The sequence below is a fragment of the Macrotis lagotis genome, chromosome 1 (assembly GCF_037893015.1).
Source record: "Macrotis lagotis isolate mMagLag1 chromosome 1, bilby.v1.9.chrom.fasta, whole genome shotgun sequence".
NCBI lineage: Eukaryota > Metazoa > Chordata > Mammalia > Peramelemorphia > Peramelidae > Macrotis > Macrotis lagotis.
The window spans coordinates 772,179,607-772,205,084 of NC_133658.1; the positions used below are offsets into that span (position 1 = coordinate 772,179,607).

A 25,478-nucleotide genomic window follows, 5' to 3' on the forward strand; every position below is an offset into this window, starting at 1 on the left:
TATAAAGAGTAATGACTATCAAGCTTTCAGGAAAAACAGCTAGCTATTGTCAAATTGATATTTTTTAACTTTTGCTCCTGGAATATGAATGAGTATTAAATATCCAAAAGAGAAGAACATTTTAAGAATAGGGACACCTCATATTGAATGATTATGAGCACAAATTGCTCCCTCATGCACCATATATAATTTCCAGAAATAAACTGAAACATCTCTGTCATGTTTTTAAGTAAGGAATTCAGGAGTCTTAAGAAGACAACTTTAATTTAACTTTATGACTGAATAATGCATCTTTATCTTTAGTTAACCAGTTTCTTGAGCAATTTCCACTTCAAGTGTTACCTCTATATCTTCTTGTTTATTTAAGATTGAATAGTTGAGATTGAATATTGTGACCTAACTTGAGCCCATCATAGCCTACTGTTTAAAATTCTGCCTAACAATGGAATATTGAGTGCTTCTTTCATTTTGAAATGCTTCACTTATACCATTGAAATTTAGTTAATGACTTTTAAATTCTATTTAACTTTTCTTAATTATAAAGATAGAAGAAAATGAAGATTGGACTATATAATAAAACAAACTAGATTTCTATTTTGAAAAAAACATTTATGTTTTGCTTTTCATCTTTGAAATCAAAGATCCATAGGAAGCAAATTTTCTCTAGTTTTCCTAAATTATATGCTTTTTGAGTACAAGAACTACTGGGGTATGGGAGAATGTTACATATACATTTTTAATATTTTTGAGAGAATAGCTGTATTTCTGTAGGTCTGATTTATTATTATTATGTTAAATCATATTTCAAATAATTCTATATAGCACCCATTTGTTAGCATATAGTCACACTTGATAATCTACTGAAAGTTAATCAATTCATCGGTAACTAATTATACAAATATTTACTGTGTCTCCTAAGTAGAAATACTGGCTAAACAATAAGCTAGAGGCAGAATTGAATAGTAAGACTTTAGGGGGTTAGGTTGCATTTAGAAAACTTTATTATGCTCAATGATTCTCAAGCTTCTCCCTGAAACAAAAAAAAATCATATTTTTTAATTCCAACATACTTCTTGTGATGCTATATGAAAACAAATCAAGGATGACCTCAAAATCTAAAAGTTGTAAGTGATGCAAAAGGAAATGAGATATGACACTTTACTAGCAAGGAAGATATATTGGCATAAAAGATGCCATTTCGGAAATGACTGATTAAAAAAGGAGGTAGACCAAGTCAATTCCATATATTGTTTCTGATTACTTTTTGCAAGGTACTGTGGTAGGCACTGAGGAGACAAAGATAAAATACAAAAAAAAAATCTATTGCTGCTTACAAGGACCTTAAGATCTCCCAAGGATTTGACATGCACATATATGTACTTATTCTAGTAAGGGTATAAGCAAGAAGAAAAGAATGTCAGTAATTGGTGATTGCTTCCTAGGGGCAGTGAAGTAGATATTTGTCAACTATAACAATAAAAAAGATGTATTTTTTTCTTCCTGGGGAATGCATCTAAGACACAACAGATAACCTCCCAAGATTTGTCTGATGAGACAATAAATACCTACATTTGTTGAACCATGTGGGCACAAATTACTCCGTCAGGATGAACTTAGAACTTCCAACTATTTTGAATTTTTTTTTGGATAAATATGCAGAACAAAGTCTACTAGGTTTTATTTCCCTTGCCCCCTACAATTAATTTAGTTCTATAGTTCAGCAATTGGCTGTAGTCAACTGTACTCTGAGAAGTTATTTAAACCAACTTTGGGACATTACAGAATACATCTTCCTGCATTAGAAAGATTTAAGCATTGTTACAAATTTAAAGAAACAATCACCAACTCCCCAGAAATAGCATCCTTATTAGAAATGTAAATGGATGACATCTTTCCCATATCAAGTGCAAGGTGGATGGGAAGAAAGAAAAGTGTAAGATACTCTCTCTACATAACAGAGGATCACCAAGGAAAACAACATTGCTCATATGGAAAGGGAGATTTAGAACCCTGTAGGTGTCAACACATTCATGTCCCTTGGTTTGAGGTTATGGGTCCAGGGAGATTGTTTCTTTCCTTCCATACCTGGAAGATCCATTTTAGGTGGCTTGAAGGCTGCTGGGTCGTCTGCAATTTTAGTAGCTGGAACTCGAATAAGTTCCATTGGTGATGGCTTCTGATTACCTCTGAAGGACTGTACACTGAAACCTGAGTCAGATTTCTGAAGGGTTCTTGATCCAAAAAGGCTCCATTTTTCAGATGAGGGTTTGTCTCTGTCTCCATTCCCAGAATCCATACTGCTAATGTCTAGGCCAAGTAAGGAAGTAGAAGATCCATAAGAAAACCAACCTCTGGGTTTTTGCTTGGGAGAAGAATAGGGCGTACTACTTGGAGTGGACTGGGCTGAAGCAGTCAGTCTATCTTCTTTTATCATATCTCCACTTTGAAACTTCAATTTATGGACTGCCTCTGCCACACGGTGGTACTTGGTTTCTTCTGTGGTGAGGCGTTTATGGGGAGTGTACCCTGTGTCTCTCAACCCTGCCTGTTGCTCAAAGCACTGGATGCTCTCTTGTGTCTGCTCAGGCACATCTGGCTCTCTGGATGATGCCATGAAAGACTGTGATCCAGATGTTTCTCTAGATAGATACCCAGAATCCTGATTCCCACAGGTGAAAGTCTATGGAAGTTATGTAGTTAGGACAAAGAAGTCAAAAGGGAACATTCTGCAGCTAGTGATGACACTAGCAAAAGTCCCAAGCAGCTCTCATGCAGAGGTTCTACAGAAGGTGAGGAGGGGGTGGGACGGGGGAGGGATGGGGGAGAGCTGGTCCGCAGCCCGGGGCTCCAGCACGGACAGGAGGCTGACACTAACAAGGCTCCAGGGCCCCGGCACTCCCTAGGTGCCGAAGCACGGTCGAAGCGAGGCCATGATGCAAGTGGCACCGGGACCTGCGCGGAAGTCAGCCGGCAGGAGCACCGCGAGCCTATTTTGAAATTTTTAGCAAGAAACTAAAGACCATCAATGTCCAGGTTTTGTTTTTCATATATTTGCCTTTGAAAATAAGGGATATAAAAAAGAAATATGTAATTTAAGAGATGAACAGTTGGACTGAAAAAGCGTTAGATTTCTGGAACATAATTTAAAATATAGCGTTGACATATTCCTGGGAAGATATAGAGAATATCCAACAAAAAATGGTAAGAATATATTTTCCAAGTGTCTTAAAAATCAATTCAAAAGGATATTTAATGAAAATAGAAACAAAAAAGGAAGGTTATATGGGTCTATCCCCAACATTAGATGATATAGAGAGTAGATACAAAAGAAAAATGTTAATAAATGAACAAAATTCATAAAAAAAGAGACAGGAATAAAATCAATAGCCTCAAATGTTTCCATATAAATACCAGTTTTAGGTAACAGGAGAAATTAGCGATCCTATAACACAAGAAAGCAATTTGTTCTCAGAGGTATTAGAGATTTGATGGAGTAAAACCTATGATGGTACTGGATAGGTATATTTTATTAAAAAGAAACAGAATAAAGAAAAAGAGGGATGGAAGAGTAGTGCTGAATACTAAGTAACTATAATATGAATGAAGATATACAGATATCCAGCAGATATATCTCAATTTTCTTCTTGGGAATCTGAGAAGAAAAATGGAATAGATAATATTTGCGTTCAGGGCAATGTAAGATGAAAAGGAAATTATTTGTTGTTAAAATGTACTGCAAACCACTTGGACAGAAGGAAGAATGGATGAGTTTGAGAAAGAGACCACAAGCCCTGAAAAAACATTTGATATACAAGGAATCAAAACTAGGATAGGGATCCAATGTTTTTCACTAAGCATATGAGTTATAAAATTCTTTTTTTAAAATTTTTTTCACTTTTTTATATATTTTATTTTTCCCAGTAACAGGTAAAACAAAGTTTTGACATTTTTTAAACTTTGAGTTCCAAATTCTCTCCCATCTTCCTATCTCACTCTCCCTCATTGAAAAAGCAAGTTATTTGATATAGGTTAAAAATGTATAGTTATGCAAAACATTTCCATAATATTCATTCTGTGGAAGCAAGCATAAAATCCCCCCCAAAAGAAACTTCAAGAAAAATATAGTTTAAAAAAAAGTATGCTTTAATCTGTAGTCAGATCAGACACCATCAGCCTTGTCTTTCTGAATGGATAGTATTGTTTATCAAAATCCCTTCAGAGTTTGTGTTGGGTTTTGCTTGGTCATTGCCAAGTAAAGCTAAATCATTCATAGCTGTTTATCTTACAATATTGCTGTTACTTTGTATGTAGTACAATTCCCTTTACATCTGCTCATGTAAGTCTTTCCATCCTGCTCAAAATTCTTATAGTAGAACAGTATTTCATCATTATTACATAAGGCGATTGGTTCATTCATTCCCCAACTGATGGACATACCCTCAATTTCCAATTCCTTACCACCAGAGAAGAGCTGCTTTACTTATCCTAATACACACACACACACACACACACACACACACACACATACACACACACAAACAAACAAATACACAAATCTTTTTTCATTTCTGTTTCTCTTCTGGAGTATAGATCTGTTAGTGGCATGGTTAAATCAAAAGGTGTGCATAGTTTTATAGCTCTTTGAACACGGTTCCAAATAGCTCTATAGAATTGTTGAATCATTTCACAACTCCTTCAATAGTACATTAATATCTCATTTTCCCTACATCTCCTTCAACATTTGTCATTTTCTTTCTACCCATTAGCCAATCCAATAGGCATAACATAACCAATAGGCACAGCATCAGAATTGTCCTAATTTACATTTCTTAAAACAATAGTGAGGTAGGACATTTTTTAAAATATGGCCATAGATAACATTGAAAAGCTCATCTGAAATTTGTTCATATCTTTTGATCATTTATCAGTTAGGGAATGGCTCTTATTTTTATAAATTTGACTCAGTTCTCTATGCTTAAGAAATAAAGTCTTTATCAGAGAAACTTGTTTCAGTAGTTTTTTTTTCCCCACAGTTACTATTGCTGACTCTATTTTCCTCCATCCTATTCCTCCCAATTTTGATGAGAGTAAGACTCACTCACTTCCCCTTTCCTACTCCACTTCAAATTTTTTTTCTTGCCTCTTTTGTGTGAAATATCTTATCCCATTTTACTTTCCCCTTTCTCTTTCTCCAAGGACATTCTTCTCTCATCCCATAACTCCATCTTTTTTAATATGTTATCCCTTCATATTAAACTTCCACCTATGCCTTGTCTCTCTCTCTCTCTCTCTCTCTCTATATATATATATATATATATATATATATATATATATATATATATATATGCTCCTAACTACTCCAATAAATGAAAAAGTTCATATGAATTATCAGTATCATCTTCCTGTGTAAGAATATCAGCATTAACATTAAACTTCTTATGATTTGCCTTTCTTGTTTGCTTTTTTATGCTTCACTTGAATCTCATATTTGTAGGTAAAATTTTCTGTTCAGCTCTGGTCTTTTCATCAAAAAGTTTGAAAGTCCCCTATTTCATTGAATGTTCATGTTTTCCCCGAAAGAATATTTTCACTTTGTCTGGATAGTTGATAGTTGATTCTTAGTTGTAATTGAAGCTCTTTTTGCATTCTGAAATATAATATATCAAGTCCGGTGAACCCATAATGCACAAATTGCTAAATCTTGTGTTTTCCTGATTGTGGTTCCACAATAATTGAATTGTTTCTGTCTGACTGCATAAATATGTTCTTTTTGAATGGGAACTGTGAAATTTGGCTATAATATTTCTGGCAGTTTTCATTTTGGCTCCTCTTTCAGGAGATGATTGGCAAATTCGTTCATTTTCTATTTTTACCCTCTTCTTCTAGAATATCAGAACAGCTTTCCATGATAATTTCTTAAAAGATAACTAGGATTTTTTTTTTGATCATGACTTTCAGGTTGTCAAATACTTTTTAAATTATCTTTTCTGAATCGATTTTCTGTATCTGTTGTTTTTCAAATGAGATAGTTCTTTTTTTTTCAAATTTTATTTTTTTTAAGGCAATAGGGTTAAGTGATTTGCCCAAGGTCATACAGCTAGGCAATTATTAAGTGTCTGAGGCTGTATTTGAACTCAGCTCCTTTTGATTCTAGTTCTGGTGCTCTGTACTACACACCTCCAATGAGATATTTCACAATTTCTTCTGGTTTTTCATTCTTTTGGGGGTTTTTTATTGTTTCTTGATTTCTCACAAAGTCATCAGCTTCCTTTGCTCAATAATAATTTTATGAAATTATTTCTTCAGTAAGCTTTTGAATCTCCTTTTCCATTTGATTAATTCTGCTTTTTAAGACATTCTTCTCCTATTTGACTTTTTGGGCTTCTTTTTACATTTGGCCCAGTCTAGTTTTAAAGAACTTCAGTATTTTTTGGATCACCTTCACTAAACTGCTGATTCAGTTTTCATTATTTTCCCTCATCACTCTCATTTTTTCTCTCAATTTTTTTCTCTACCTCTTTTACTTGATTTTTAAAAATCCTTTTTGAGTTCTCTGATGGCCTGAGACCAATTTATATTTTTCTTGGAAGCTTTGGATATAGAAACCATAATTTTGTTACCTTCTTCTGAATGTGTGTTTTGATCTTCCTTATCATAAAAAGTAGCTTTCTGTGGACAGATTTTTTTCTTTTTCTGTTGTTTGCTTATTTCCCCAACCTATGACTTGATTTTAATTCTTTGTTAAGTTTGATCTCTGCTTCCAAGGAAGAGGGCTGTCCCAAGCTTTTGGAGTTTTTTGTAGTTATTTTCAGAGGTATTCTAAGGCTCTGTAACTTTGTAGTCCTTCCTAGGTAGTATAATCTAATGAGAGTTTTACTATTCTCCTGGCCTGTGAGTGACCATGAGCACTTCTTTTTTGCCCTGGAACTGTGAGGAGGGTTCAATGCTTCCCTGGGGCAGCAAGGTCTGTTGTATTATTCCTCCTCCTCTTCCTGTGATTATGACTGGGACTATGACCCAGACCAGAATATAGGCAAAGCAACTGAGTCCTGCCTCAGTGATATCAAAGAGACCCCTGTATTCTCCTTATAACCTCCTTACCATTTGTGGTTGAAGAACTCTGGCAGCAGCTGCCTCTGCTGATGCAGTGTCTCTCAAATGCTCCTCATCTGCTGGGGTTTGAGTCTGCAATGTTAATGGACTGTGCTCCACTCTTAACCTAGTACTGCAGATTTTTTCCTGCTGAACTTCCAAGTTGTCTTTGGCAATCTCTGCACTTCGAGATCTAGTAACTGCCACAACTGCCAATGATCTTGTCACCCTGCTATCTGTCCTGGATTACTGGAGCAGCTTTGCTCCTGCACTATGTTCCTCTCTCAACCTTTCTGCTGATCTTCTAAATTGTTGGATTGGAAAACTGTTTCATTCAATCTTTCTGTGGGTTCTGCCCCTCTAGAATTTATTTAGAATCATTATTTAAAAGTATTTAGATAATTTAAAAGTACTTAAAGGTAAAGTAATTTGGGTGAATTCCTGCCTTTACTCTACCCCTTGACTCCATACCCAAAACTAATAAATTCTATGATGTACCTGATAAGTGATCCACCAGACTTTACTTAAAATTCATCACTGAGTGAAAATTCATCAACTTACGAGACTGCTATTTACACCTTGTATGCCTTTAATTAATTTTTTTCCTATACATGAAGAGTCAGCTTATCTCATAACTTCTACCAATTGCTATAAATTTTGGAAAAACTTTGTATGGAATAAGATAACTGAAATAATCTTTGAAGAAAAGATTCTTAGAGATAGAGATGAAGAAGCAATGCATTCAAAATCATGGAGGTAGAAAATAGAACAATATGTACATGAAATAGCTAGTAGGTCAACTGAAGGAAAATGACAAGGTGCAAAGATAAAGATCAGTAATAGGAAATAAGAGTGAAAGAGTATGTGGGAGTAATTTTGTAAAGAACTCTTTTTTTTTAGAAGGCAATGGGGTTAACCCCATTGTTAGTAGCTTGCCCAAGGCCACACAGCTAGGTAATTATTAAGTGTCTGAGGTCAGATTTGAACTCAGGTACTCCTGAATCCAGGGCCAGTGCTCTATTCACTATGTGACCTAGCTGCCCCTGAAGAACTCTTAAGTATTAACCTTAGCATTATCCAAGAGGTAACAAAGATCTATTGGATATATTTGAGCAGGAAATTGACAATCAGATTTTTTTTTTACGAATTTCAATTTAGAAGTTGTGTGGAAGGCACACACGAGAAAGCAACTACAAAATAATAAATAATAAATGCCAAATTACTCATTTAAAGGACATTTGTAGTATATATGACAGAGAGCCCTTTTCATTTGCCTTGCAAAAGCCTAAAAAAATAAGATAGTATTTAAACATGGCCTTGAAGGAAAAACATAATTCTTTAGAAACAGAACAAAAGGAGAAAGGTTGGGAATTATATGTGTAAGAAGGATAAAAAAGGAGTCTTTTTCATAGAGCTACCAAGTCCTTAGCATGGAAAAAGAGAGCTGAACTTGAAGGAAATATGTATGAGGGACTCCACATATACTTCTTGTCCCCAGAAGACAGAAACAGGAGTAAGAAGTAGATAGAAAGATCTAAGATTGATGAAAGGAGGGGAAATATTTTCCAATAAGCAGAGCAAACTATAAAAGAAAAGATATGATCCAAGATATTCTTGAGTTCTAAAGACCTTTAAGCAGATGCCAGATGGCCACTTTTTAAGAGATGTTGCAGATTTTATTCAGATAGTTTATGTAAATTTTTAAAGTCCCTTTTAAATTTGAGATTCTATAATTCTATGACATACAAGACTTGAATAGTGATTGTGAAAGGAATAGTTTCTTGTGTTTTTTTATTTTTTGTTTTTGCAAGGCAATGGAGCTAAGTGGGTTGCCCAAGGTTGCACAGTTAGGCATTATTAAGTGTCTGAGGTCATATTTGAACTCGATTCTCTTAACTCCAAGGCTGGTGCTCTCTCCACTGAGCCATCTAGTTGTCCCAAAGTTTCTTTATTTAGGAAAGTTTTAGAAGATACGGTGGGGAAAGGTAGTTTGTAGTCAAATTGTAGACAGGCCTGAAGGTAGGAAGGACTGTTTTTTTTTGGTAGACAAGGGAGAGTTATTCAAGATTTTTTGTACTAGAGAATGATCTATAAATCCTAGGAAGTTGAGGTGATAGGATACCTACGTGACAATTCTTATCAGACAGCTAGGTAAGTAAGAATTACCATTAGAAGATGTCAGAGCTGGAGATTATAGATTTGGGAAATAACTCCATTGATGTAATAGCAAAAAAAACTTAAATGTGATTTGATGAACACTCCTATGGGGGGAGGGAAAGAAAAGCAAAGGAAAGGACCTTAAGGAATGATCACATTTAGGTGAAGACTAAGAAGAATTAGCAAAAAATATATAGAACAAATAGTTCATATGCTATTTTAAACATACACACACACACACACACACACACATCATCATCATCAGATAAACCAATTTGAAACTTCTAATAAGAAAGACTTGAGGAAATGGTCAATCAGGCATGTAATGTTTTTAGACTAAGAACAAAATGGTGTAGTTGTAAGAGTAATAAATGCACATGATAGTCAATAGAGATCTAGATAAAAATCCTACTTCTTACACTTTTAATTTATGTGATCACGAGTATGGAATTTCACTGAACCTCAGTTCTTTTATCTGTAAAAAAAAAAGGGCCTTATATCTGTAGCACCTAATTCAGAATTGTTATGGTGAGCAAATTGAAACTGAATAGAGTATGGACATATATTCACCATTCAGCAGAAGTGTGTGGTGAATCTAGATGGTCATTATATTTTTTTGTAAAGGAACGAATATAAATTTAAAAAAATCATTTCCTAAGTGCTGTAAATTGAAAGAAATAGTTCCTGCTCCAAAAGTATTTGTATTGTAATAGTGGGAGACTTTCATTTGACCATAAACCAACTCCCTGTCATCTTTTACTAAAACCAAGTTAATTTCTCCAATCTCAAGGGCATCCCCTTTCAACAAACTCACAGCTTCACAAACTTGATCTCTTTCATCCTTTGATTCCTTCCACATTCTTTGAAGTATTCAATAAGATTTGGCAGATACCATCAGTCTTGTTAATGCATTTCATTCAATTTGATCAGTTTTAATTTCTGGTTGATTTTATTTCTTGTCACTATTGAGTTCTTGAACATTTATCAAAATGAACTGTAGAAAATCTGTAATATTGCAGGGGTTGCTCCAGCTTCTCCAGTAAAAGAAAATATTTTTTTATTTTTATATTTTGGAGAAAAATCTTATTAGTATTTTAAAATAAACATTAGTTCTTCTCTCAAAATAATCTCTTAAATTAAGATGTCTTATGAGCAAATCTGGTGAAAGGTGACATCATGCCTAATAGGAAAATGAGGCAAAAAAAGGCAGAGTTAAAAAAAAGTCCCCCCCCCCGTTATATTTTGCATGCTAATACCCTTAGACATGTTTCGAAAGAGAAGCTTATGCGGTTCATTAATTGACATAAATGAGAAGGCTCTGTATTGCACTGATCTAACTTGGAAAAGATACCTATTCAGTAGTTTCTTAGTACTCAATGTACTTTATCAACCTTAACTGAACCAATTACCACAGAAGACAGGACTGAATTCTTTGATGTTAATTATTCAATGTGAAGAACAGACTTGCGATAAAGGTACATCTAGCTTGGGAGGAGGACATTGTAGGCATTCCCTTGCATAGGCTAGTCACACTGCTTCTAGGGCTTCCTCTACAATCCTGCTTTCCATTGCTTATGACAAATGATAATTCTGCTGCTAAAACAAGAGATACTGATGACTGATCTTTGTTGAGAAGAAATGCCTATTGGAGAGTTAGGACTAGGAAGATGGTGCTAGGCTGTCTTCCTGCCACAGAAACAGGAATGAGCAATTGGTTTCTGGGAAATAGAGGTGAAATGTTGGAAAATACTCTGAAAGAAATATGGGAAAGATGTAATTGCATATAGATTGAAGTTAGTAGAACCAAGCAAATTATATGTGCCATGACAACAACTAAGCAGGTGAAAATGAAAGCCTTCAGCATTATGGAAATTAACTACCAAGATTGGTCAGACCTTCCTTCATTCATTGGAGAAGCATGGGACAATGGGCATACACTTTGCATAGAGAATTAGACTCAGTTGATACTAGACGTTTTTACAAATATTTTTCTTTTTGCTTCTCATTTTTTATTTTTTGCTTTATTTTGTTTCAAGGATAACTCACTGAATGAGGAGGAGAAAGAACATATATATATTTAGAAGTGAAGTTGAAGGGAAAATAATAAAGATCAAAAATAAATTAAACAAATTTAAGATTTTAAAAAGAAAATATTCTAAAATTCTCCATGTGGTTGCCTTATGAATAAAAAGAAGGAAACATTATATCTTTTTTTAAAAAAAAACATTAATAATATTGAATGTACAGTGACAAGGTTTTCTTGATTTATAATGTATGTCACTGAAATTCATATTTCTCTTACCTGAGAAATTCAGGGTCATGGCATTTAGAATGCAGAATGGTGGCCTGGGGAGATAGATATTCAGATCCCACTTCTGACTTTTACTAGTAATGTTACCATGGACAAATCCATTTGCCCCTCTGCCTCAGTTCCTTCAGTAAAATGAAGTTATTACTTTTAAAACCTACTTTAGATTACTATATGGTCTATCAAATATTCTATATCTATGAATGCTTCATAAACTTTTAAATGCTTTATGAATGTCAGCTATTTTTGCTAAGATTCTCCTTTCTGATGATTCATTTACTATAGTGCTAAATAATAATAGTAATAATGATAAAATAACCAAATTTATATAGTACTTACTATGGACCTGGCACTATTTTACACATTTTCCAAGAATTATTTCAATTGATTCTTAAAACAATGCTGGGAGGTGGGTACTATTGTTGTTCCCATATTCAGATGAGGAGACTGAGGCAAAAATAGGTTGTGACTTTATTAAGACCACATAATTAGTGCACTTTATTTATCAAGTTTACCTAATGTTAGACTTGTGATCTATCCTTTAACAGATACATCATTTCATTTATTGGTTCTCCCTGCAAATAATATGTATTGTAATCCCTCCACACCTGAGGAGTTTCTGTGTTATGGTCATTCTTTATTTTATGTTCAAAATGTTTCCAACCTAGGATTATTTCTCTGTATTCACAGCATGACCATAGGTTTCAAGAACTCAAATTCATATCCATTTTGATATTAATAATAACATAATAGTCCAAGAAATAGTAATCATAATAATGTTATCAGTTGACAGTCACATAATATTCTAAAGTTTCCAGAGAGCTCTACATTCAGTATTTCATTTGATCCAAGTGGAAGCTTCAGAATGTGATTGTAGTGTTTATAATGATTTTTATTCTGTAAACAAAGATGAAATTTTAAAATAATTTTTACCTGAGGGATTCAATATTCTTTTCATGATCTTATACATTTACCCCAATCTATAGATATGTTTTTTGATAATGTAATTTTAATGTTCTTTATCAGTTTTGCAGACATCATTTGTGGTTCTGCTTCTTTCTAGTAAGAAATAAAGTTGTGCAAGGAATTCATTATAACACAATCAATCAAATGACAAGCATTTATTAATTGCATAATGCATACCAAGCACCTGTGAAAAGTGCCAGGGTACAAAGAAAAAGAACTGGGGGGGAAGAAACATAAAATATCATAAGATCAGGAAAAACACTATTGTTCTATCAAATTCTACAGCTGAGATTAATATCATTCTTCCCTCATTAAAAACATTGATTTTTAAAAATTTGTCACCTGTATAATAGTTGCTATAAGCAACCTCATTTCATAAGGCCATATTAAATCACAGCACAAATTTACTCTTCTGTAATATCCTAAAACTACTGTACTAATTTTAGTTTCTTACCAGAACAGTCTTTATTTCTGATTTCTGCCAGGACAAGACAGTTTTAGAATTTTATTTATTGCTCTCCCAGTTCTGACTTTCCTCCAGTTGAATTAACTGCCCCATGTGCTGTAGTTTCACCAAATTTATCATGGCTTTTTTTGTGTATTTTCTTTTTAAATCCAGGTAGAGGTAAATACAGAGCTACTTACATGTACACAGGGTAGAATGGTGGGCATCTTGGAACTGTAGTTCAGTGTTCTCATTTACACAGTGTTTACTCATTCCCTTTTGGTGTACGCAGTAAATGTAGAGAGAAACAGCTTTTCATTTCTAGCCATGTCCCAACCCTTTCCCTTGACATTTGGTTATCTGCTTTCCAGATAATAGATATAAACATTTCATCACTTTCAAATATTGGGAAAGCTAAATAAAAGACATACTGCAGAAAATGAGAGGACGAGGGTAGAGAATTAGAAAAGAGCTTTCTCCCTCTCTAATGTTTCCTGTTAGAAGAGCTATTTGTTCTGTCTGCATAATTTGAATAAGAGAAAAATAAGTTTCTTTCTCTTGTGAGACATGATTACATCCAGGATTTGACAAGGATCTCTGAGCTTCATGCAATGTTCAGTTTTGCTACCTCAAAATTCCACATTCACTGCTATTGCAGGTCATAAAAAGCCAGAGATTTTAAAAGCATATGGATGCCTCAAAGTCATTAGAATTTTGAAAGCTTAACCTTAGCAAAAGATCAGTTTGCAAGAACTTTTTTTTTAATTGGTTTCTTTTTTAAATTAAATGCATAACCACTAAATACATCAATAATTTTCATGAAAAAAATTTCTAAACCTTTTTACTTATAGCTAGCATATACACATATATTTGCAGCACCTTTTGTTTCATAAAACACTTTATATGTATTATATCATTTGATTATCACAACTCTGGATGGTAGATACTATTGTTTTTTTCCAATTTATTTATTAGGAAACTGAGACAAGTTAAGTGACTTGCCAAAGATCACATAATAGGTGTTTGAGGTAGGATTTCAACTAAGGTATTCTTGACATCATGTCCAGTACAGTAGTTATTCTACCACTAAGCTAAGTTGTGTTGGTGTTTGTTTATTAAACAGAATTTTTTTAAAAAAATTGATTTTGATATGTTCCCTAGAGTTTGCTAATACTTTACATACATATTTTCATTTAAATCTTGCAACAAACCTGCAAAGCAGTATCTGGACTGCTTATCAGTAATAAGGCATTTATTACATACCTTTATGACCTGTATTTCATTTAACTATTTGGTGTCATTTTTCTCATCAGGAAAATGAAGCTTTGAAATAGATGTCCTTCAACATCTCTTCCATTTCTAAATCTATGTTCTACTATAAGTTCTACTGAGGTACTGAGAGAATGTGATAAAGTATCAGAGGCAGAATTTGTATAGAGGTCTTCCTAAATATGATTGCAACCCCTTCTTATGGCAAGATAACTTTATGGATAAATGAAGCAATACATGGATTGGTTTAACAGAATAAGCAGTAATCTAGAAGAGAGACCTTAATTTTTGTCACTGTCCCACTGCTGTGGGGCAATGAGCATGACCCTTGTGGACTTCATGTGCTTCATCTTTCAAATGATGACATATTACTTCTCTGAAGTTAGGGCCTGAGCAACATCATATCTTGATATGCCACCTATGATTCCTGGTCTCTGCCTATGCAGACACCAACTCTAGAAACCCCTCTGCACCAGGTAAGCTATCAGACTCCTATGACCTACAATAGGGTCAGCCAGCCCCCTCCCACTCTATTCACTCAACACAACACCAGACATGAGGGTCCCCTGGGGGCCACAAGGAAACAACAGTAAGCAACAGGTAGTTAGAGCACCTTCTACCTGAGGAACAGAGTTCAAATTTAAAAGAAAAGAAAAAGGACAACAAAAATCAATACCCTGAGAAATCTAAAAAGAAGAAAAAGGAAAAGCAAAGTTATTTTGATGACAGGAAATATAAGACACAAACTCAGAAGAAAACAGCAACGTCAAAGGGCAAAGGTCCAAACAAAAATGGAAAGTGGTCCAAAACTCAGAAAGAACTCATGTAAGAGCACAAAAAACCTTATAAATCATAATAGAGTTGGAAGAAAATTGTAAAAAGAAAATAAAGCAAGAGAATTATTTTAAAAAGATCCACTATCTTGGAAGAAGAAAACGATTACTTTAAAAAAGTAAAACTGACCAATGGGAAAGGACATACATAAATCCATTGAAGAAAGCAATTCCTTGAGGCAGCTAGGTAGAGCAGTAGATAGAGCACCTGCCCTGGAGTCAGGAGGATCTAAGCTCAAATCTGGCCTCAGACATTTAATACTTCCTAATTGTATTATATTGGGCAAGTCACTTAATTCCATAGTCCTGCAAAAACAAACAAGCAAAAAAAGCAACTCCTTAAAAATGATAGTTGGTCAAATGGAAAAGAAAGTATAAAAGCTAACTGAGGAAAACAACTCCTTAAAAGTTAGAAATGGATGATGGAAAATAATGACTCAATGAGACATCAAAAATCAATCAAACAAATGCAAAAGATTGAAGAAATTGAATAAAATGTAAAATACCTCTTTGCAAAAACAACTGACATGGAAAAAAAGATGTAAGAGAGATAATTTCAGAATCATTGGACTACTTGAATGTCATATTCAGTATTGTTCAAGAATTTTTTAAGGAAAATTACTCTGATATCCTGTAATTAGAGGGCAAAATAAACCTTGAAAGACTCCATTGATCATTTCAGAAAAGGGGTTAAGGAAAAAAATACTGCAAGTGACCAGAAAGAAGCAATTCAAATATGGGGAGCCATAATAAAGATTACACAGGACTTAATAAGGACAACATTAAAGAATCAGATGTTATGGAATGTGACATTCCAAAAGGTAAAGGAACTGGGATGCAACCAAAAATCACCTACCTGATGAAATTAAGCAAAATTCATCAAGGCGGGGGGCAGGGGGGAATGATCATTCAATGACGTAGGGAGAATTTCAAGCTTTCATAAAGACATTTGTTAATCCAAAAAATTTTATTTCTAATATCAATACCAGGGAAACCTAAAAAGGGGGAAAAAGGAAAAGCAAACAAAAGGAATTCAGTGGAACTGAACTGTTTATGTACATTAAGAGAATGACAAAAATAATTGAGGAATGAGAAAAAGAAGTACAATGGGTATTGGTTGTTTGGTTCTTATCCTTCATTATAGTAGAAGACCAAGATGACATCACAGTGTTTGAGATACATTACAGTGTGTCCTACTGTGGCTAATCAGACCAAAATGAGCTCAGAATGCTCCCACCACAGGTTGGGCACAAAAGTTCATTTAGGGAGGGTACTCTACACTATTGGATGCCACATTTCCTTTGAGATGCTTCAATTCTGCCTTCCTTATAGAGTGCAGCGACCTCACTGATGAGGGTATACCATGCTTGGCAGTCCTCTGCCAGTGTCTCCCATGCTGTACAATCAATTCTAAAGTTCTTCAATGAGACCGTCAAGGTGTCTCAGTGTTGCTTCTTCTGAGCCCCTTGTGAGCTCTTGCCCTATGTGAATTCTCCAAGTGTATCCTTTCATGCCAGGTGATCTTCAGAATATTCCTAAGACAATTTAAATGGAAGCAATTCAGTTTCTTGACATGGCATTGGTAGAATGTCCAGGTTTCACAGGCATATAACAATGAAGTCGGCACAAATGGCTCTGTAGACACAGTTTGGTAATGAGTCTAATACCTCTTCTTTCTCTTACTTTCTTTTGAAACCTCTCAATACTGAACTAGCTCTGGTACCCTCCTCAGAAAGGACACTGCTAAGGAAGTGAACTTGTCCACAATACTCAAAACTTCTCCATTTGCTAAAATTGATGGTTCCACATATGGATGATGTGGTGTTGGCTGATGGAGTACCTATGTTTTCTTCATGTTAATTGTTAGATAAAAATCAGCACAAGCAGTAGAGAATCAATCCATACTTTGTTGCATCTCAGAAGCTGCATTGAGTACACAATCATCTGCAAACAAATCATGCACCAACATCTCCTAACTAATGGTATCAAAACCTTGGTCAGATCTACAAATGTTATATACAGAACTCTGTTCTGTTCTGGGCATTTTTCCTGAAGTTGTTAGGCAGAAAAAACATTGACTGTTCCTCTACCCTCTGAAGCCACACTGGCTCTCAGGAAGATGAACAACTTCCAGGTGAAGATCAGCCTTTTGAGACAGACTCTGGTAGGACTCTTACCAGCAAGGACTAAAAGAGAAATGCTCCTGTGATTGTCACAGGACAATCTATTCCCTTTACCTTCATAGAGATGGATGATGGAGGCATCCTTGAATTCTTGGGGGAATAACCTAATGGACCTCCCCACCTTATAGATCTCAGCTGGAATAGGATCAGCACCAGGTGCTCTGCCACTTGAAAGGAGCATAATGGTATTCAAAACCTCCTCTTCAGCTGGAACTTCAGTTAGGGACTGATTGACTTGAACTTGAGGTGAATGGTCAGTGGCTTCTGCCTTGATTGATGATGGTCTATTAAGAATACTACAGAAGTGTTTAGCCCCATCTCTCTAGAATCATATCCCTATCATTAATCAATGTAGATCCATCAGCACTGAGTAGTTAAGATGCACCATATGTCTTTGGCCCCATAAATAGCCTTCAGGGCATCATAAAAGCATTTTGGTTTGTTACTGTCTGTATAAATTTGAATTTAATTCTTGCCTTCTTATTGAGTCAAGAGTCCTGCTTCTCTCTAAGCTTGGATTTTACTTTTGATGGAATTAAATGCTACCTTCTTAAAAATCATGCTGGTAAACCCTGCTGGAGTTCTCATCTTTCATTTAGCAGCTTCTGTATTTCCCCATCATTTTCATCAAACCAGTCTTGGTGTTTACAAGTGTTCTGGCCCAGATGAGCATACAGTGCTGTGCACCAGATCTCTGAAAGCTTCCCACTCCTTTGCTGCCCCACTATTGCCAACTATGTGTTGGCTCAGTTTTCCCTCCAAGTTAGCAACAAAGTGTTCCCTCAGAGAGACACTCTAATCTCTTCACATTAATTCTTCTAGTATTCATTTTGTCTTAGGGTTACTGCTTTGGTTGAATATGAATATTTAGCTTAGAGAGGATGAGTCTGTGATCAGTTTCATGTGCTTGTCATGGCATCACCTCCCTGATGTCATGGTCTTCTTTGACAAAAAAAAATACAAAAAGAAAAACAATGGGGTGTAGAGGGAAGGGAAAGGCAGAATGGGGTAAAATTATTTCAAATGAAAAGTTGCAAAAAACCTAATAGTGAATGAAAAGATGGTGGGCAATGTGAAGCTCTTGAATCTTATTCTCAAAAGACAGAAAAAAGGAATTATAAGTACAACCAGTTGAATATAGAAGTCTATCTTACCCAAGAAGGAAGTAAGAGGGGAAGAGGATTAAGGAAAGGTGTGGGGGGGGGGGGCACTGTAAGAAGAGAGAGGGAAGATTGGGGGAGGTGATAGACAGAAAATTGGGTCACTAATGCACTATTGGTGGAGTTGCAAATCAATCCAACCATTCTGAAGAGGAATTTTTTAAACTGTGCCCAAAGAATAAAATACTGTGCAAATCTTTTGATCCTTCAATATTACTACTAGGTATGCATTCCAAAAAAGTCATAAGAAAGGTAAAAGGATCTCCATGTACAAAAATATTTATGGCAACCCTTTCTGTGGTGACAAAATATTAGAAATCAAGGGGATTCCATCAATTTAGGAAAGGCTGAATGAGCTGTAGTTTATGAATGTTATCGAATATTATTGTGCAATACAGAATGGATTAGCAGAAAAAGATTTATAGTACCTGATACAAAGTAAAATGAGTAGAACCCAGATCACATTGTACAAAATAGCAACAACAATGTGTAATGAACCACTAGCATTGACTCAGTTTTTTTTCAGTAATAAAATGATCCAAGAACAAATAACTCATGGAAAAAAATGTTATCTACATCCAGATAATGAACTGATGGACTCAATGCAGATTGAAGCACATCTTTTTCACTTTAATCTTTTTAATTTTTTTCTTTTGTTCTGTTTCTTTTTTTCACATCTGTGACTAATATGGAAATATTTTACATAATAGAATAGGTATTATATATCAAATTTTCTTCTGTTATAGGAAGAGGGTAGGGGAGAAAGAAGGAGAAAATTTTTGGAACTCAAAATCTTGTAAAAATGAATGCTAAAAATTGTCTTTATATGTAATTGGGAAACATAAAATAATATTTGACAAATGAAATCTATGATTCTATGCTGAGATTGTTCCCTATGACTTTCTTTTGTGTCCAGTGAATTTTATAGAACATTTATGTGAGGGATGTGCAATTTGGGGGTGGGTGTAGGGGGAATAAAGTCTATCAGTACAATTCAAGTAGGCTGTGCCATGCTTGAGCTAATCACACCTTCATCATAACTGACCTCCCAACATTTAATGAATTTAAACTTTAGAGAAGAATGAACTATGAGACTAGACTGAAACAGACCTCTGTAAACCTCCCTACTACTGGGCCAAAAAAAAACCAAGCCAGATAGATCCAGAACTATTACTATGGTTGGCATAATCATACTATTCACAGTCCTTAGTTAATCACTTTACTCCTTCCACTCATTCCTCTCACTCTCAATCCTTTTCTCCCCTCCATCTCAGGCATGAGCTGATGAAAGTATGAAGTCTTCTCCTTCTTGCATTCCCTTGAACATCATGTTGGAATTGCAGGTGCATTCACTTTTCACACAATTCAACACTTTCCCTATAATCTCTGCTCTGTGGGAATCATTTCAATGGAATCTCTGGCATGCTTTGCATGGTACACCTGTACCTTTTTCTACTTCAATATGACATATTCTATGTGGTATGCTCATAACAGTATAGAAACTACCTCTATTCAATTCATGAAGCCCAATTGGCCAACTACTGAGACTCAGAAAAAAATGATTAATCAAAGGTCAAAATGTTAGTGTGATCAAGAAGCAGGAAATGGATACCTTAGCTTTCTTCACTCCAAAGCTATCTCTCTCTATCCACTTTGCCACAGCATTTTCCCCTATATAATTCCTTAAGAAAAAAAAAAAGATTAGTATGAATAGTTTTGCAAAGAAAACTTGAATAATTAGTTATCCAAAGTAAAATGGGTCAATTCAAGCATTCTTAGATCATAGAAAACAACTTAACAAATATCTTATGGCTGGGAATTTCTTTTGAATATAGGTAGAGAAACAAGACCTCTGAGGTGACCGTTTTCAGCTTTCAAATTCAGTGATTTTGGGATACTAATGTGAAGTATTCACTTTTTTTGACATTTGAAGCAATACATTCTCAAAGTTTTTTAGTTTTTTTTAAGGTGATATTACTGGTTAGGAATAAATAAATTTATGCTCATCTTTTAAATTTGCTTCTCCCCAATCCCACTTTATCTCCAGAAAATAAATTAAAATGGCTTTCTAACCAGGTAAACTTTTGATGATATGGCAAATAGATGTTCATTACATTTTTAATTTACTTTCAATGTTCAATTGATTGTTAGTGGCTATCCCATTTATATCTAAGTCTTTGAATATATTAAATTACTTGACTAAAGTAGAATTTCTATTGTGACTTTATCTAGTTATCCTGAATTAAAAAACTTCAATGCCAGGCTACTTCCTGGTGCAAAAACTATCCATATTAATATATATGCATATATATATATATATATATACATATATCATGCATGTCTTGTTCAATGCCATTTATTGACTATGGTAGCATAAATCAAACTAGAGACTATATGATCTTATGGTATTTTTTCTTAATCTTGCCTGCTGCTCGAATTGTTGGGGAAAGGGTTAGCCCTTTCTTAAGTTTTATTTAATTAGTATCCTGAAGTGATGTAATTAGAAAAAAATTTCATTATGTCATCCTGAGGAAAAAATATAAATAGCAAGTAGAACTAAATTTAAAACTATTCTTATAGAAAAAGTTGGAAACAAATAGCCTAGACATGATGCAATTAAGAGAAATTGAAAACTAATTAATTGGTGAGACTTTCAAGAATGTCATAGTGGTAAGTTTTCCCTGGAATGCTTCAAGGATATGAGCTCATCTCATTTAAAAATTTTTAAAAATGACCTTGTATAAAGGCATTGATAGGATGCTTATTGAATTTGCAGATAACACAGTGCTGTGAGGGTTTGCTAACCAATGGATGACAAAATGACCATACAAAATGTTCTTGACAGGCAAGGTTACTGGGTTGAATGAATTGAAATATAATAGGAATAAATGTAAAGTCTTATTCTTGAATTTACACACATACACACACACTGACATATATGTTAGCTATAGGTTTGTCAGAAAAATAATGAAAAGGATCTACATTTTTTGTGGATTGCCACCTCAATTTAGATCAACATTGTGATGTATTGTATTAGAAAAGCTATTGTGATCTTGGGCTACATTCTAAGAAATCTATCCATGCATGAATACCTAACAGTTTTATCTTTAGTTTGACTTTTCTGGTCAGACTTCATTTGAAGTTAAATCTTTTCAGTAGAAACAAGTCAGAATTTGTTTTATTCCTAAAGAACCTTATCAGGAGCAATAAATGAAAATAAGGAAACAATAAGCATTTATTGACTGCCATGTACAAGTTATTATATACAAAGTGATACAAATAAAAATGAGACATCCCTTGCCATCAAGGAACTGATATTCTTATATAAAGTTTTGATATATTCACATATAAGTAGATAAATGATATACACAAAAGAAATATACAGTACTAGGACTAGAGACAATAGGAAAGTTTCTTGAAGGAGGTAATGTGAAATAAACTTAGAAGAGAGTTTGGGGGTTCTTTGAGGCTGGGTTGAGGAAGAAATTCTAGGTTTGAGGGACAACCTGTTAAAAGCATGGGGGAAAGCTACAATATCATACATATGAAACAATCAATAGCCTAGCCACATCGAACATATATAAAATAAATATTTGGTGGTAGTATATAAAACAGATTCTATAGCAGGAAAGGGCTTTAAATGTCAAATGGGGAGTTTGTACTTTATTTAAAAGGAAATAGGAACTATTATACAGTTTCCCAAGCAGAGAATTGACATTAATTTAGATATTTCCATTTGAAATTATATGGAAGATACACTGGAAGAGACTGGATACAGGTTAACATTTAGTCATCTATTGCAACAATTCAAGTTAGAGATGACATAGCCTAGACTGGGGTAGTTGGGGTATGTGCGTATTTAGAGTTAAAAGGATACATATAGGATTGTTGAGTAAGTAGAACTGAGAAGATGACATTTATTGGAAGGAGGGTCACGGGAAAAAAAAATCACAGACTTGTGGTGTATGAATGTTGAGAATGATAGTACCCTCAAGAGAAATCATATATAGAAGCAGGAACTGATTTTGAGAAAAATATAACCAGTTTTGTTTTGGATATGTTGAATGTGAGACAAATATGAAATTTCCATATAGAGAGGCAATTGCAGATGCATGATTGGAGATTAGGAGAAATGAGAGGCACTTACTTATTTAACAATACTGGAATTCATTTGAGTTAATGATAGTAGCAAGAGAAAAACATATAGATAGATAGATAGATAGATAGATAGATAGATAGATAGATAGATAGATAGATACAAGCACATTGGTTCTAAGAGGGAGCCCTGGATTATGCCTATACATAAGAAACAGGAATAGAACAATGAACCTGAAAAATAGAATGAGAAGAATTGGTCTAAAAGGTAGGAAGAAAGCAACGTTAGAGTAGTATAGCTAATCCCAAAAGTTGAGAACTATCACATGTTTCAGAGGGATCAAGAAAAGATAACTGGATTTATCAATTAACAAACCATTGATAACCTTGGAAAAGGCAATTTTAAAAAAAAGGTTAAATAAATTTATTTATTTATTTATCTATCCATTCATCCATTTATTTATTTATTCATTCACTCATTCATTCATTCATTCATTTGTTTGTTTATTTATTTAATTTTGAAGCAAATCTTGCTTCCCTCCCCCACCTCCCACAGAAGGCAGTCTGTTAGTCTTTACATTGTTTCCATGCTATACCATTGATATAAATTGAATGTGTTCAGAGAGAAATCATATTCTTAAGAAAGAAAAACAAGAGATAGCAAGATTACATGATATGATAAATTTTTTAAAAATTAAAAATAATAGTCTTGGGTCTTTGTTCAAACTCCACCATTTTTTCTCTGGATACAGATGGTATTCTCCAACACAGATACCCCAAAATTGTCCCCTGATTGTTGCTCTTATGAAATGAGCACATCCATTAAAGTTGGTCATCATCCTCATGTTGCTGTTATGATGTACAATGTTCTTTTGGGTTCTGCTCATCTCATTCAACAAGTTCATGCAACTCCCTCCAGGCTTCTTTTAATTCCCCCATCCCTCCTGATTTCTAATAGAAAAAATATTGTTCCATAATGTACATATACCACAATTTGTTTAGCCATTTCCCAATTGATGGACATTCACTTGATTTCCAGTTCTTTGCTACCACAAATAGATCTGCTATGAAAATTTTTTAGCAATGTCAGAAGATATAAAATCTTTTTTATTAACATTTTATTTGTTTTCCGATTATCTACAATAGTAGTATCTGCCTTCATTTTTTTGTAAGGTTTTGAATTTTAAAATTCCCCCTCCCTCCTTCCCTCCCCCCTCAGAAGGCTGATAGTCTCTACAGTGTTTCCATGCTACCACACTGATCAAAATTGAATGTTATAAGAGTAAACATAAACCCCCCTTCCCCCCCCCCCCCCAGAAGATGAGAAACCTCAAGAATAGAGAGAGAGAGAAAAAAAGGTACTTCAGTCTGTGTTTCAGATTCCAATAGTTCTGTCCTCTGGGGTGAGTTGCTTTCTTTATCATAAGTCCACCAGAGAAGTTGCTTCAATATTTTTCCCACAGTTCCTATTACTAGCTGTACCTCCACTCTATTCTTCTCAACTCTAATTTATTCTATTCTCTCTCTCTTTTCATCCTGGCCTTGTCCAAGAGTGTGTTGTATCTGAGTACCCTCTCCCTCGATCTTCCCTCTCTTCTATCACTTATTCCCCCCTCCCCCCCACTTCCCACTTTATCCCATCCCTTTCTTCTCATTTTTCTCTAGGGTGAGATAGATTTCCCCACCCCATTAAGTATGTATGTTATTTCCTCTCTGAGCCATTTCTGATGAGAATGAAGGCTCACTCTTTCCCCCCTTGACTTCCCCCTTTCCACTCCATTGAAAAAGCTTTTTCTTGACGCTTATGTGAAATTTCTTAGCTTCTTCTTCATCTCATTTTCCTTCCTCCCAATACTTTCTCCCATCACCCATTGACTCCATCCCTTTACCACATCATACCATTATATTCCTCTCCTTCCTATGCCCTGTCTATATATGCTCCTTCTAACAGCTCTTATAAATGAGAAAGTTCATATGAGTTATCAATATCTTCTTCCCATGCAGGAATACAAACAGTTCCATATCATTAAGTTCCTCATAGTTAGTTCTCATCCACCCCCTCTAGGCTTCACCTGAGTCTTATACTTGGAGATCAAACTTTCCATTCAGTTCTGGTTGTTTCAATAGGGAAGTTTGAAAGTCCCCCTGTTTCATTGAAAGTCCATTTTTCCCCTAAAAGAGGATGTTCAGTTTTGCTGGGTAGTTGATTCTGGGTTGTAAACCAAGATCTTTTGCCTCCTAGAATATCATATTCCAATCCCTATGAGCCCTTAGATGCTGCCAGATTCTGTATAATCCGGACTATGGAGCCTTGGTACTTGAATTGTTTGTTTCTGGCAGCTTTTAGAATTTTCTCTTTGATTAGGGAGTTTTGGAATTTGGCTATAATATTCCTGGAAGTTTTTCTTTTGGGATCTCTTTCAGGAGGTGACCAGTGAATTCTCTTGATTTTTATTTTACCCTCTGCTTCTAGGATCTCAGGGCAATTTTGTTGTATTATTTCCTCGAAAAATGAAGTCTAGGCTCTTCTGATCTCGTGGCTTTCAGATAGCCCAATAATTTTAAAATTATTTCTTCTGCATCTGTTTTCAAGGTCAGTTGTTTTTCCAATGAGAAATTTCACATTTTCTTCTAATTTTTGGTTTTTTTTGGAAAAGTTTTATTTCTTCCTGGTTTTTTTTGCAAAGTCATCAGCTTCCTTTAGTTCCATTTTGCATTTAAAGGAGTTATTTTCTTCAAAGAGCTTTTTTTATCTTCTTTTCCTGCTGGCTAATTCTGCTTTTAAGGCATTCTTCTCCTCTTTTCCCTTTTGTTTTAATTTTTCATTAGGCCTAAACTGGTTTTTAACATATTATTCTCTTCAGTATTTTTTGTATATCTGTCACCAAGTTTTTGATTTGGTTTTCATGATTTTTCTGCATCACTCTCATTTCTCCTCCCAATTTTCCCCTCCATCTCCCTTAATTGCTT

The 25,478-nt window shown here is 34.6% G+C and overlaps 1 protein-coding gene and 1 pseudogene across 2 annotated transcripts in view; one reads left to right on the top strand and one right to left on the bottom strand.

The window, feature by feature from the left end:
- LOC141508162 (contactin-5-like) overlaps positions 1 to 25,478 on the top strand; it is a 1,214,304-nt gene that overhangs the window by 676,918 nt on the left and 511,908 nt on the right. The gene's annotated exons all lie outside the window — the stretch shown is intronic.
- Positions 1,663 to 2,754, bottom strand: LOC141508159 (putative monooxygenase p33MONOX pseudogene; annotated as a pseudogene).